Source organism: Varroa destructor, unplaced genomic scaffold, assembly GCF_002443255.2.
Source record: "Varroa destructor unplaced genomic scaffold, Vdes_3.0 BEIS01000006.1, whole genome shotgun sequence".
NCBI classification, from domain to species: Eukaryota; Metazoa; Arthropoda; class Arachnida; order Mesostigmata; family Varroidae; genus Varroa; species Varroa destructor.
The window spans coordinates 12,473,762-12,486,986 of NW_019211459.1; the positions used below are offsets into that span (position 1 = coordinate 12,473,762).

The 13,225-nt window shown below is 43.8% G+C and overlaps 1 long non-coding RNA gene across 3 annotated transcripts in view; it reads left to right on the plus strand.

Annotated features, from left to right (window-relative positions):
- Positions 1–559: 559 nt before the first annotated feature.
- Positions 560–13,225, plus strand: part of LOC111252275 (uncharacterized) — a 53,605-nt gene continuing 40,939 nt past the window's right edge. The window contains exons 1-3 of one of the 3 annotated variants that reach the window (XR_002674149.2): positions 560–700; positions 4,770–5,009; positions 5,439–5,497. This is a non-coding gene — a long non-coding RNA (uncharacterized LOC111252275). The other 2 variants (XR_002674150.2, XR_015330137.1) reach the window with 2 other exon arrangements.

Below are 13,225 nucleotides of genomic sequence, written 5' to 3' on the forward strand. Positions count from 1 at the left end.
ATAGAGACGGATAGAAGGATGCACGAGCGGAGCGACGGCCGTGCGGGCGACCGACCCATCGACTAGCCGCTCGTCGTCGCTGGTAAAAGGGATGGCGGCGGCGGCGGCGGCGGCGGCGGCGACAGCGACGGTGGTGGCATCGCCATTGCCGCAGACGTCACCGTGATCAGAGGAGGCTTGAACGCTTGGCTTGTTCGTATTCTCTTGCCCATCACTCGATTGTTGTCTCGTCGTCGGTGCTCGATTCGTCCGCCGGTGCCCGCCGTGCGTCGGGCTGGCGTTCGCCAGCGTCGTAGCTGCAACGCCAGCGGCGGGAGCAATAAGCAACGTTGTTCGCAGCACAAGAACGTTGTTGTTGTTAGTATTGATGGTGGTGTCTCGCTGTAGCTGTCGATGTGATGCGACGTCACCATCAGACGACGATGCGATACGCCGATTTAGCTAAGCGGAGTTCAGCAGAAGCAGCAGCAGCAGCAGCAACTGTTGCGTCCTACGTACGTGTAGCGCGGCACTGCGATGCCAGCAGTGGAACGAATAAACGCGCGTAGACGCCGGCGTTTGCCTACTAGTAATAGTAGTACTAGGGGTAGTGGCATCAGCGTCAGCACTACGGTACAGCTAACGCATACAGTTCGTCAGTCGGTCGGTCGGCGCTGTCAGCACCGCTGTGAGAGCAGCGCCTGCCAGTCAGCGTTTCGTGGTGAGTGCGCTTTGTTTAACGTAGTAGCGCTTGTTTCGCTATCGCTATTGTTGATGCTGCTGCTGTTGTCGTCGTCGTCGTGGTCTGCGCTGTCTAGCCTGCTTCAGGCGGAATAGAGAAAAACAGTCAGCGAAGGTCTACAAGAAGGCGACCGTATGATGGCGGCAGCAGTGCCGGTGGCAACTGGTCGAACAGAAACGCATGGACCGATGGAACAGTTACTGATAGAATAGTTATTGCGGCAACGATGGCGACAGCAATAGCAGCACCAGTGTAAGTAATCATAGTCGCGCAGCAGCTCGACGCACTGTTCAATGCTACTGTCTATGTCTGCTCTTGCTGTTTATGGCTGTTTCGACAGAAGCTCTCTATTGGTAGGTTGTCTTGTAGACAGATGATCGCTTATTCGTTTATTTGCTTGTGGCCCGGCTGACTTGTTAACGTTCGTCACCGTCCAACCGCCGTTGGTCCTAAAGGAAACAGAGAGGCCAAAGAAAAATAGAACGAGCAAACGCGACAAGCGCTGCTGTTGTTGTTACTGTGGTATTTGCTTAAAGCTGTGCAATGCTGCACGGCGCTCACACAATTGTGTTGGTCAGGGTCCACTTCTTGTAGCCGAGCTGAACGGGTATGTTTCTCCCTTGCTTGATTACCAATGCAGGCCTGTCTGCCTGGCTGGCTCGCTGCACGTCCTCGTGCGGAAGTACCCTCTGGAGTAGACAAACAGATCGGTTGCTTACCCGCTAGCTTCGATAGTGTGTCGATCTATGGCTGGGTGCGTTTGTGCTCATGCACGCCCAGATACAGGTCGCGCTAGACATACATCATTACATCACACTGTAATCTTAAACTCTGCGCTTAGTTAGCATTGTAAGCTGCCGGTAGTGAGCGTTGTCACGTTAGCGTTCAGCAGAGTCAAGCTGCTCGCCTGTGACAAGAGAAAGATTATGACATTCGCCAGTTTTGGGGACCATGCGACAGGACGAGATGAAGTCGGTGGCGTCAACGACGCGAATGGGGATGCACTGCTGTTCGTGTTACTGCAGCAAAATGGTTATTGCAGTGGCGACGATCAGTGCCAGAAGGTGCGGCTTGTGATGGCGGTTTCTGGACAAATGCCGCTCGTAAAAGTCACTGGTGGACGACGTATAGGCGACAACACGCGACAGGTTACGTCGACCATCTGCAAAGCAAACGGTCGAACGAACAAAGTGCGGCGTAACGCATCGCGCTTTCCAGCAAGAACCTTGGTAAGGAGGGCAGCAGCGGCGACGACTGATGATGGCCGTGATCGCCCACATACGGCACGCAACGGCGATAGCTTTAAGCGATTTCATACCTGTCATAAGCCAAAAAGTTCTTAGAGTTAAATGACGATGCAAGCCGCTGGTCCGCTTGTTCTTGAACCCCTCACGCAGGCCATTAGCATTGTAGCCGCTGTGCTATATTTTAACAGCATTGCGCAGAGGTGCTCACAAGCTGTGCGACATAAACGCGACAAAGGTCGTCGGTGTTTAACCTATAATCTTATAGACGGGTTCAGCGTTGTCGCATTCGGTTTTTTCTCCTCCGTAACATTGTCTCTTCAATCGTCGTTCTTTTCCTAATCAGTATTGAAAAAATTATGAAGTAGCTACCAAAAAACGAAAGGTTTCGGTGGAAGTGACACCACTGCAGTCGGCGCCAATCTCACTTAAGCCGACTGTTCAATGCCGAGGCATCGCATAACGACCTTTTCAGTTTCACGCTAATTAATGGGCACCCGTAATTCTGGTCAACAGCTGCGAATAACAGTGACTTTACGTGCTCTAAAGTCTACAAACTAGTACTACAATGCATCGGCGCCTCTGTCTCCCCAGTCAGTTTCAGTCAATCGCCGTTGCTGTTTTCCTATCTCTCTCGAACGATATTAAGTTTGTTGCATTGCAAATTAATAAAGGTTTGAGCACCGCAATGACAGCGGAACGTGTAACGACTCTGGTTGAAATTGAGCGCACTGAAGTATTTAAGTGCCCGACGTGCATTGAGTGCTACTAGCCTTGACGCAGTTACTAGACAAAGTATAGTTTACTCTTTTTCGCTGAGTGGGCATTGTTCATGGTGGTATTCTATGTCAACAATATGATCTTGTCCTGTCGCCACCGCTGCTGCACACTTCGCTGTTACTGACACTGTGATTCTGTTAGAGCCAGATCAGCCTCGGGTCCGAACGTTCGAAAAACTGCAGAGAGACGACGCTGAACAAACGCTGCAACCAGCTGTCACAGCTAAAAAAAAAAAGTCGATCGACATACAACTCGATAGGGTTTCGTTTGTTTGTTTTTTTTTTTTGCTGCAGAACAACCAACAAGATAATTCGTTTACTTGGAGATAGAGATCGGATTTTTGTGCCAAATCATGCTCGTTCGTATATACGTATGGCAACTGTACCTACTCGTTTTTTTTTCATTAGATCAACATTAGGTCAACAAGATCGTAGCCAATATTTTTCAACAGGAGGTGGGTGTATGTATAGATATGTACATAGGGTAAAATAAAATAGACTCACAGCACTCACATTCTGTTCGGGAGTGTATCAGAATGGAGCAGGAAGACCAACCTCAATTTTAGGAGTTTACGATGTAGAGCTTTTTCTTAACGGTATAGAACGGCCTTTGTGATCCCCACTGCACGTTTGGTAACCTGTTCTTTTTCTATAGAGTTTCATACTCCTAGAAAACTCAACGACGTGCGTTAGAGCATAAGCTGCGCAGCACTACGTTGGATTACGGATGTTGTACGTCTTGAACGGTTATTGATGGAGCTACTTGATCATAGAACGAGCACAGAAATAAACGTACAGGTACCATTTCGATCGTAGAATTCGTTGTTTGTGGTATGGACTTCGTTGAATCGACTGGTTTCAGGGCCCTTAAGCAGCGGGGTCTATGGCCAGACTACTCAGAAAAAGGAAGAATCAGTTTTTCTAGGAAATCACAAAGCGCTTACAAAGCGGCTCATCTTATAGTGAGTTCGTACCTGGGACGGACGCTTTTCGTGCAGTGATCGCGTTAAATTGAGTTTGACGAACATCTTTTTATCAATCGTCGATTTTAATGGAACATCAACAGTGCAGCAGCTCATCGAATTCTATGGCCTTTAATACCTTTTCATGTGCCATCTAGGATTGTCATGGAGAGTAATGATTTTTTCTTCGTCTATCGAGTCTTTCAAGTTGGATAGCCTTGTCTACTTTACGCGACACAACCAGATATGGATCCTCGTTGGTATCTTTTTTCGAGGACTTCCTTCTATGAGTTCATCCAGTTCCACCAAATGCAAAGTATAATTTTTCAGGTTAGACATGTGGGTCCTCATTGGGCCTTATAGTGTTTAGGCGCCGCCCAGTCTCCTAGCAACTTCCAAAAACTGAAAATGCGTACCGATAGTCACCTAGCTGCAGCACAACCTTTTCTCTAAAAGGTTCTAATATCCTCTAATACATAAATTATCTGCCGGCCGTTGCTCTTCTGAAGTACCGTTAGGCAATTCTTTTGACCTTGGATGGCCAACCGAAGTGGGTTGCATCATTCTGGTCCTGAATGCCACTACTGTGTTTTCACCTTTCGCAGTCCTCTCCGGTACGAGATCCAACCTTGTGCACGGCGCAGATATACAAAGCTGCTTCGGCAGGCTTTTGATCTCGCGAATAGGTGAAATAGAATGGACGTAGAATGCAATGTGATCAGGTCTTGTCTGCTGCTCAATTAAGGCGGACGTATGTATAGACTATTTTCAAATAGTAATATATATAGAATTAAATAAACGACGAAGAAATGAATGGAAAACAAAGACATTGAAACGAAGCTGTTACGTTATAGTTTCTTTGTTTTCTTTTATGTAGTTCATTACACACAGCTCAGTATGCCTATACAAGATAGATTCGTCGTATCGTCTCCGCAAAGGACCCTATTGAATTATATAACACAATTGTTTCCTTGATATTATTTGTCTCTCGATAATCAAACGAGATTTCAGATATAATTACGGTATATCAGACGGTTTACTGGAAAATTTTCTATTTCTCCAGCGAATTCAGGTGGTTGCTAAAATCACTAAATTATTGTGCGTCGAAAAGTGTCGTGGACAGGATGGAATATATGCACGCCGAGGAATCTGAATTCCCGTTTTTAGCTGTCTAATATGCCACTAAAAAGAGCTGAAATTGGGTGATCTACACCAAAATCCGTATCCAAATTTACTAAGCTGTTAAATTTACTTCTACTTGAGGCCAAACATCTTTATTGGAAATAAAGCACACATATTAAAGGTAAATTGATTTACTGTTATTATTTACGATATTATCTGCCTGACGCAATGGCTGATGGTGGCCCTAGAGCTAGAAGTCGTAACATTTATCTTATTTGCATCATATAATTTAGTTAGAAATATATACAAACAGTTTGTCTCGGTAGCACACTGGCTACCTAGGAATGAGGCTCTAAGTAGTTTGAAGAAGGTCATTCTTACAACACATTCAAAGTTATTGCGATCTGCTCGAAATCTAAAAAACGTTCCATCAAAAATACTTTATACAAAAAAATATAGAGATTAACGTTAATACAGAAGTGAAAATAACGAAGTTCTTTATATTCGCTTAGTTACCTTTTGCAATCCAGCATACACCCAATTCAATTTTGTGTAAGTAATTCACATTTAGTGAATGTTCTATTAAAACACTTATATGAATTCGTTGCAGGTATTCTTGTTGCCTGATACCATGATCTTGCTGCAATTGCATCAGTACTTCGCTGCTCAGTTAGTTCTCTGTCCTGCTTTGTTGAAGCTATCAAAAATACCTCGTGCTTGTTTCTGCTATTCAATCACCCTGCTAGATAGTAGTTTATCGAGTTTTAACGATATCGCAACACACAGCCGTTGTCATTGTCTTCTACGAATTACCACAATCTACCCACACATTCCAATCTACCCACCCGTTTACTACGAATACTTTTCCGTAGCTGGCTTCAGCTGCAGGACTAAACATTGAAGACATGAAAAAAACTTTACATTTGTTTGGTGAAGTCTCAAGTGTCCAAAAACATTTTTTCCGTGGTTCCTTTAACGTTAATAGGTATGTTTTGAACTTATATTCCATATTCAGAATAGGAACTGATTTCGAAAACGTCAAGTTCCTCATAGTATATCTTAGCCAACACGTAATAGTGCAGTAGCGACGCGTCTGCTGACAATCGTTAACGACACGTGATAGCTGAAGTTCGAAATCCGAGGGTAGGCAATTTTCGTATTGTGTTAGTAGAAGGGTAGGCAGCTCTCCAAAGCGACGCCCAGTGGCTCATATGCGGGACGTAAAAATTCGAAACATTCAAGATGAACCTAAATATAAATACGACTACGGCCGTTCCCGAAGTAGTCGACATTTGTACTTCTATTCTTTCCAGAAAAGACAATTGCTACTATAATTAGTATTCTTAGTTATTAATATTACCGGCCTTCTTAATGACTCTGATTCACATATCAGAAGCGTTCTATCGGACCTGTCTGTATCAACCCAGCCTCAACTTTGAACAAAAGCGGTATGCGTGTGGCTGTGGCTAGTTGCTAACCCAGTTGTCAATGGTAAACTGCTGGGAAAGGACTGCCACTTAGTCAGCTTATGCAAGCACTATTACGCTCAATTGGTTTTCACCGAAGTCGCTGTCATCAACAATTCAGCGGCGATCTCCATGTTGGATCAGCTGGTTTAGAATTAGTTCCACCACACAAAAGACTAAACAAGACTCTCGTTATTTGCCACGCTTTCTATCTAACATGTACACACTAGAGGCCCCATATTCACGTACTTCTGTTTGGAAAAGCGAAAATAAAGCTTCACATATTCAGGCCAGCCAGCGTTGGGTCGGTGGAGTTGATAGACGCTTGTCCAGCAAGCACAACTTCGGCAAACGTGTGCACTAACGGATTTAAACACAGTGTCATGAGAGAATTTAGTTTCCTACGGACTTAGACAGAACCTGTGCGTAATGTGGATGTTGTATGCGCGTACAGATTTGGTAGTTCGGATCTTACTTTAAAGAGATTTTGCATATCTCGATGATGGACAATGTTGCACATGCGAATGTGCCTCGCTCACTTTGAAGTACGCCCCCGATTAGGTGACATATAGGAGAACGGTCATTAAAGAAGCAGATCTTTTGGCAGTATACAGATTTTGTCACTGTACAGCTTCTTATTGATACGTATAGCTGTTCATATGCGAGGCCTCCGTATTCGATAGTAACTTTAAAAAGCAATTCATTAATTTTTCCTAATCCGTCGACCTAGTACTAGGACATTCTACGCTTCGAAATTACGGTCGTCACGGTTGACCTAGAGGAAGAGGAGCTGTTTCCTTCCAGCTCGAAATCGAACTTTATTTGCAATCCGTTCTAGGAAAGTCAACCGGATAAGTTCCTTGTTCGAAGTAACTCAATTACCGTGATCCTTTTTCGAGACAAACACTTAATTCGACTATAACAAACAATTTTCTTGAAGAATGGATTGTACATATTTGTCCTAGTGCGAACAACGCCTGAATTCATGTTTGTACCGCGCAGTGGTACGAGCAGAAAAGGTCACGACCAGTAGCTACTCCAATGACAGTGACAGCGTTATAATGTTGTGATTGATGCTTTCCGCATTATTCTAATTAGTGAGCCTACCTATTTGCCAGAAAAGACTATAGTGCTATGTAGCTCAGCCGTAGCCTCGTTTGTCATCTAATGATTCGTCCAAGATAGCTATAATAGAAACAATTTGTTGATACCACCTGCTACAGAGGCCGGTCTCCTAAATAGAAGCTGTTAAAGAAGCACCCCGATTATAATTAAGTGTTAACTTATGACCGTGAGCGTCTCAGCTTTATCTGCAATCCGGTCTAGGTGCAATCACAATGGCGCGAAAGATCAGATACGATGGGCCACAAAATAAGCCAACATTCTACATCGCGTAATAAGGTTATCTATTATCACGCTCTTGTCAGGGTCATAGCTTACATTTTCAGTGGGGTTATTTTCATTGCTACTACTGCTGATTAAGTCTATCTGGGTTGAAGTAAAACTAACAAATGTAATACATTTCTATTCGTGACTTAGTAGTAGGTGGAAAATAAGAAAGTCTATCAGAAAATGGTTTGAGTTTTGCAGTACGACTCATGCGTGTACAAATCGGATAAAATAAAGAGATTTAAAAATTAAGCTAAAGAACGTGACGTCTCTATAGAGAAATGGGCAAAGCAGTACCCCCGTGGTACTGCGGTTTCACATTTGGCTCCCGACTGATAATTAGTAATTGTTTTCTAAATTGACTTGAAAACTCCGGCTCGCCTCGCAGTTACGTTTAAGCATATTGAAGATATAATACAAGTATATATTTACTCTCCTTTGTCATAGTGAAAAATGGGCTCTCACTATGCCGTGTGCACTACTGTCCCTTCAGGATGCCATACATTGAGAGGTTTCAGCGCTCACAAAGGCTAAAAATCCTAGGAATACAACCTTCTGTCGGAGCCACCTTCATTTCAAGGTTTCGACTTAAGTTCAGTGTCGTGCATAGCTCCAAGTGCCAGCGTTTTCAATGCCAAGAACAAAATAAAATTTGAAGCTCTTTTCCTGTCGAGCTTCGCACGTGGGCTTCAGTCGATAGGTTGTTCCTCGGTTTCTGTCTTACGAAGGTTGCTGATCGCTACATATGTACGACAATGTTCAGGAGTAGCGCTATACACAAATTGAATAATCATAACTATAGCGCACTATGAGAGCGGCAAAAATGAATTTCGACTCATCGACTTTATTAAAACGGGCGGAAATTAAGTTCTCCTGTTGAGGCTGTTTCGTTGGTTATGTACACACTTCAGCAAAGTCGGAACAATAGAAGGGCTGCGTGATTAAGGATGACGTCCGTTCAGACTTGTGCCTATTGTATTAAACAACCTGCCTTTTAGATCAGCTTGCGTGGATACAAATAGTAGCTCACAAAAAGCGGATAGGCCATAGTACGAATTATAGCTTGGATGCGAAATAATCTATGTCCGACATCTTCTAGCATTCTCCGGGTCACTAAAATCCCATAGGGTCCCCCAATGTTACATCCGAACACGAACATATTTACATTGTCCTTTTCCTTTCGATTTCTGCGCACGTGGTCGAGTGGCCGTTTAGAGTGTGAATTGGAGCTCAAATCGCGATCTTTATCTGGAATCAATGTTGGCGAAGGCGGTGGAATACTGCTCATCTCATCTTGATCTCGCACATAATTCTCCTTGTAACAGCTGCGCCTTTCCCACCAGTTGGAACGAAGGCGGCAGTGTGAACAATACCTTTCGGTCTTAAAATTTTAAGGCAGAAAGGTCAGCTACGGACAAATTTGGCAATAACAGCAATTTTTCGAATGAATTCGCACAAAAAAATATACCACTGGTAGAATTGAAAAGTAGCCAACATCGGTTTCTGACAGTCCTGATACAACAGATTAGTGAGTTTTAAATGACACAAATCAACTAGCTAACCGAGTGTCACGTGTCGGTTGAATATATCATGGTAGCTTTAGCCTGTCTAATTGATTAACACGTGACCCAGGTGTCTTCTCAGTATTTCAATGAGATGATCCTTCTCTAAAGGTGTTTCTCATGTTTTACATCCGGCACATAGGCGGTTATGCAACGCTTTAAACAGTTGGTCCCGGCTCGTATCAATGTGGAATTCTATCTACGCTCGGATTCAAATTCCGACCACGACGGTACCGATTACCCTATCATAGGCACCCAATCAAGTAAACCTAATCGAGAGCATTTCAAGACAAGTAGTGCAAGACGAGCAAGCAGCGACTTCTTTTTCTAAAAACATTGACTTCTCAATGCAAAAGCTCACAGACCCGTTAGATTTTACCAAAACCTACAACATCTGCTAGCACACTTATACTAAGTTCGAAACAACCACTGCCGTGCTGTCAGCACTGTTGGGTTGTGTTTCATATATTTCTATCGGATATATATAATGAACCCTAACCGATGACTGGTGGTAGGCAAAGAGGCGGGAAGTTTGCGCCTTTTCGTGGATGATCTCTTGTTATATATTTCCTTTGAAGTAACGTACACAATGCGGAAGTGACATAATCAACGGTTCCACGCACCGATGATAGTTCTAATGCTTTGTCGCCACGATGCGCAGCATGGTGGTTGCTATATGATTCATCATCAAATGACAAAACATCTACGACGTGCTTTCTTCTACTTTGAAACATTTATTTGAAAAGTTTGCATATTCGTACTGCACCATTAATTCGACACATTACCCTGGGCGGAATACTCTAAAATTGATCTGTTGAACTTCCTTTTTCAGAGGGATTTTTCTGGTGATTTTTCCAACTCCCAATTGCTGTGATTCTTTTCGCTCGTCACAGGCAAGCTGAACCGACTCAATTGTCCCAACATACTGCTATTCGTCATGGTTTTCTTCGTAGGTTTTCGCCTAGCTAGCATATCGCAGGTCGGTTTGTTCAAAATCATGGCAGGTTTTGTCCTAATGCAAACCCTAAGCGAGACGACACATTTATCGTCATAATCCGGCTGAACGAAGGTCGAACTGCTGCAGCCCTTTCCGTTTTGACCGATGCACTTTGTATAGGAGGCGGTGAGGCGTCTTGTTAGGTTGATTGTCGGTTTGATGAGGACTAGTTCCTTGAATGCATACTTTTCGAACACCGTTTAGGTTTTGATGTTGATTCCGTCGTTTTGATAGTTTTTAGTTAATCTGTTTGTGGTCTAGGGTGCATCTACCTTCGCAGACGTCCAACGTCGCTCCACCTGAATTGAGATCATGCCCTAGATGCGGTGTGGCCTGTAAACGAGTCTTTCAGTGTGCAGAATCAACTTGCCTTTCTAATCGATTTTCAGTCATTCAAACCAACTACAGTCAGTCTTTTAGAAACAGAACGTATCTACTGACAGAACCGCCGTACGCGAAGTTTCTTCCTGCTGCCGCTACCGGCGCCACCACTTGGAATGGTTAGGATTATGCTGAAAGCGCCGTGTCGAACAGCGCGCACGAACTAGCTCCAGTTAGACAAAGCAGGGCATTCGACGTCTGGTTTCGCCGCCGCCGCCGCCGCCGCCGCCACTGTTGAGCCAGCTACACACCGTCGTAGAATTTTCGCGGTAATCTGGATGACATGGTCGCATTAGACGGGCAGCGATGCGACGAACGGGGGCAGAACCATTCCTTTACTAGACACTCATGCTATGCACGCGGCGATACGTGCTACGTATAAAAGAGTATGGCTATGTGAATTGACCTTGGACTCCACCCTGTGTCTTAATCTGTCGTTATTGTTTCGCGTAATATGCCTGCCCTGAACTAGCAATCGGGCCTATGGAAGCCGGGTTCGTCGGACAAGCTATATAAACATCTAAGATTGATTTATGTTGCCTGTCGCACCCGACACGACACGAAAACCCTTTTTGCTAGGTCGGCGATGACGCACGACAGGGAAACGCACAAAAAGACCAACGACAAGAATAACGACAGGACCGACATAAGGAGAAATAGGCCCTTTTGGACCTTTCATCTTGACGACCACCAACGGCAGACTTGATGTTCGTATGCTAACTCCACAAAGCCGTGATGTGCGTTGTCGTGACAATAGACAGGATTTAGCCGAGCGCACGGCGTTTTCTTCTGGCGGAGCAGCGTAATGAACTGTTGAACAGGACTGCTGTAAATCCAGGCATTTCATAGTGCATCGATTTGGCGCTGGTCGGCCTTGACATAGAGTTTATATGAAATGAAGCCCGGTCAGTTGACGCAAGACACAGAGCTCAGTAGGAAAAGAACTCAGCCATGTAACAAGCAACTAAGCCCATTGTGATAAGGCAATGATTTCTAGTGGGGCATTAATGTACTTCTTAATAACTGAACAGAACATACAGAACAGAACGTTTTTGATACGGACAACGTATAAGAGTAACAGAACTTATGACAGCAGTTTGGCAAAGTTCGAAGTACCACCATTGCTCACAGCAGTCTACACACAATTAAAAGTGCGCGACGTTTGCGTTATTCTATTATGATTGGTAACAAATGTGACCGGCATTATCTAGACTAAGATAGTGAGGTGTATATCGCTAAGTACAGTCGAAACAATTTTTTATATGAGCTTGTTAGCTTATATCAGAATACGTATCTAGCCAAAAATCAAAATATGAATTTTCACAAAGTAGCATCACAGTCGCCGATAATCAGCGCGCTGTCGTTGTTAGCCACCTTAAAAAATATTGAATTAGTTGCTGTGGAAAGTAGAAATATGTAAAGAACATCAGCAATTCGGTATCGGAACTTGTGCATCCTCGTTTCGGCTCAGGTGTTATAAGGAAATTTCATTTCTTTTTCAAAAAATCGCTTCGATTCTCTCTCTTTTTACCATAGACGATTTTTCGCAAACCTTCATCGTTATCAAAAATGGGGTGGGGCATAACACAAGCAGGCCACGAGGTTATGGAGTTTGTGTCAATTCTGTCTGAAAACTCGACCCCAACCCTAATTCTCTATAGTGCGAATAGAGTCACAAACGTATGAGATATGGGCCTTTCCCAGTGTCAGGGTCGAGGTCGAGAGTTGAGAGCTAGGGTTTCTCAAGTTGTCTGTTAGACAGCTTGAGAAACTCTGTTTAGTAATATGGTAACGCGGCAGTGAGATGGATTGCGTTCCAAAGGGTAAGATTTAGATGCCTGTTAACAAGAGATTCGTGTTGACCTATTCAAATTTTTGTGGGGTTCATGCTTTTAGATTAATCCTAACGTACTACATTCGTTAGTACGCCAAATTATATTTTTCCTCATAGGCTAGGTTAACTGAGTGAGGTAATTATCAACGCTCTCCGGAGGCAGCATGTTTTTACGGCGCTCCACATTGCCTGTAAAATAGTCAACTGCCGAAGCGAATCTATACGGATTTAATATTTGCTTACTTATTAATTTATTTAATTAATATTATTATTTGCAGCTTCTTAAGATGCAGTCGATTCTGTTAACCTATACGCTAGATGAGTTCTGAAGTTTGCCAGCACTGCGAACACTATACGGACGTTTGTTCCCATTACAGTCATACAAGGCCTCAGTATTTTTGTTTGTGGCCACCGCAAACATGGCAAATTACGTCTCGCAAATAAGTGGCACCTCTATACGCCGATGTGTCGGAGCCCGCTATACCTGTGTAGCATGATAAGACTACAAGCTAAAAACTTTCTGAAGTTCTCCCTGTCCTCTCTTTAGTACGCAGCATACTGAACCGCCAGATCGAGTGGTTAGTGAGTTTGTTACTGGAACAAGCACACATGTGTTCCCTTGCATTAACAGATTTACACTGGCGATAGAATGTTAAAGTACAGTTATGTACTTTAACAAGTACATACAGCATTGTTTTGTTAAGAGCCAGATGAATTCTTCGTTTATAGCAACTTGGATATAGAACTCCGCCTTTCAGTGGTTAACAA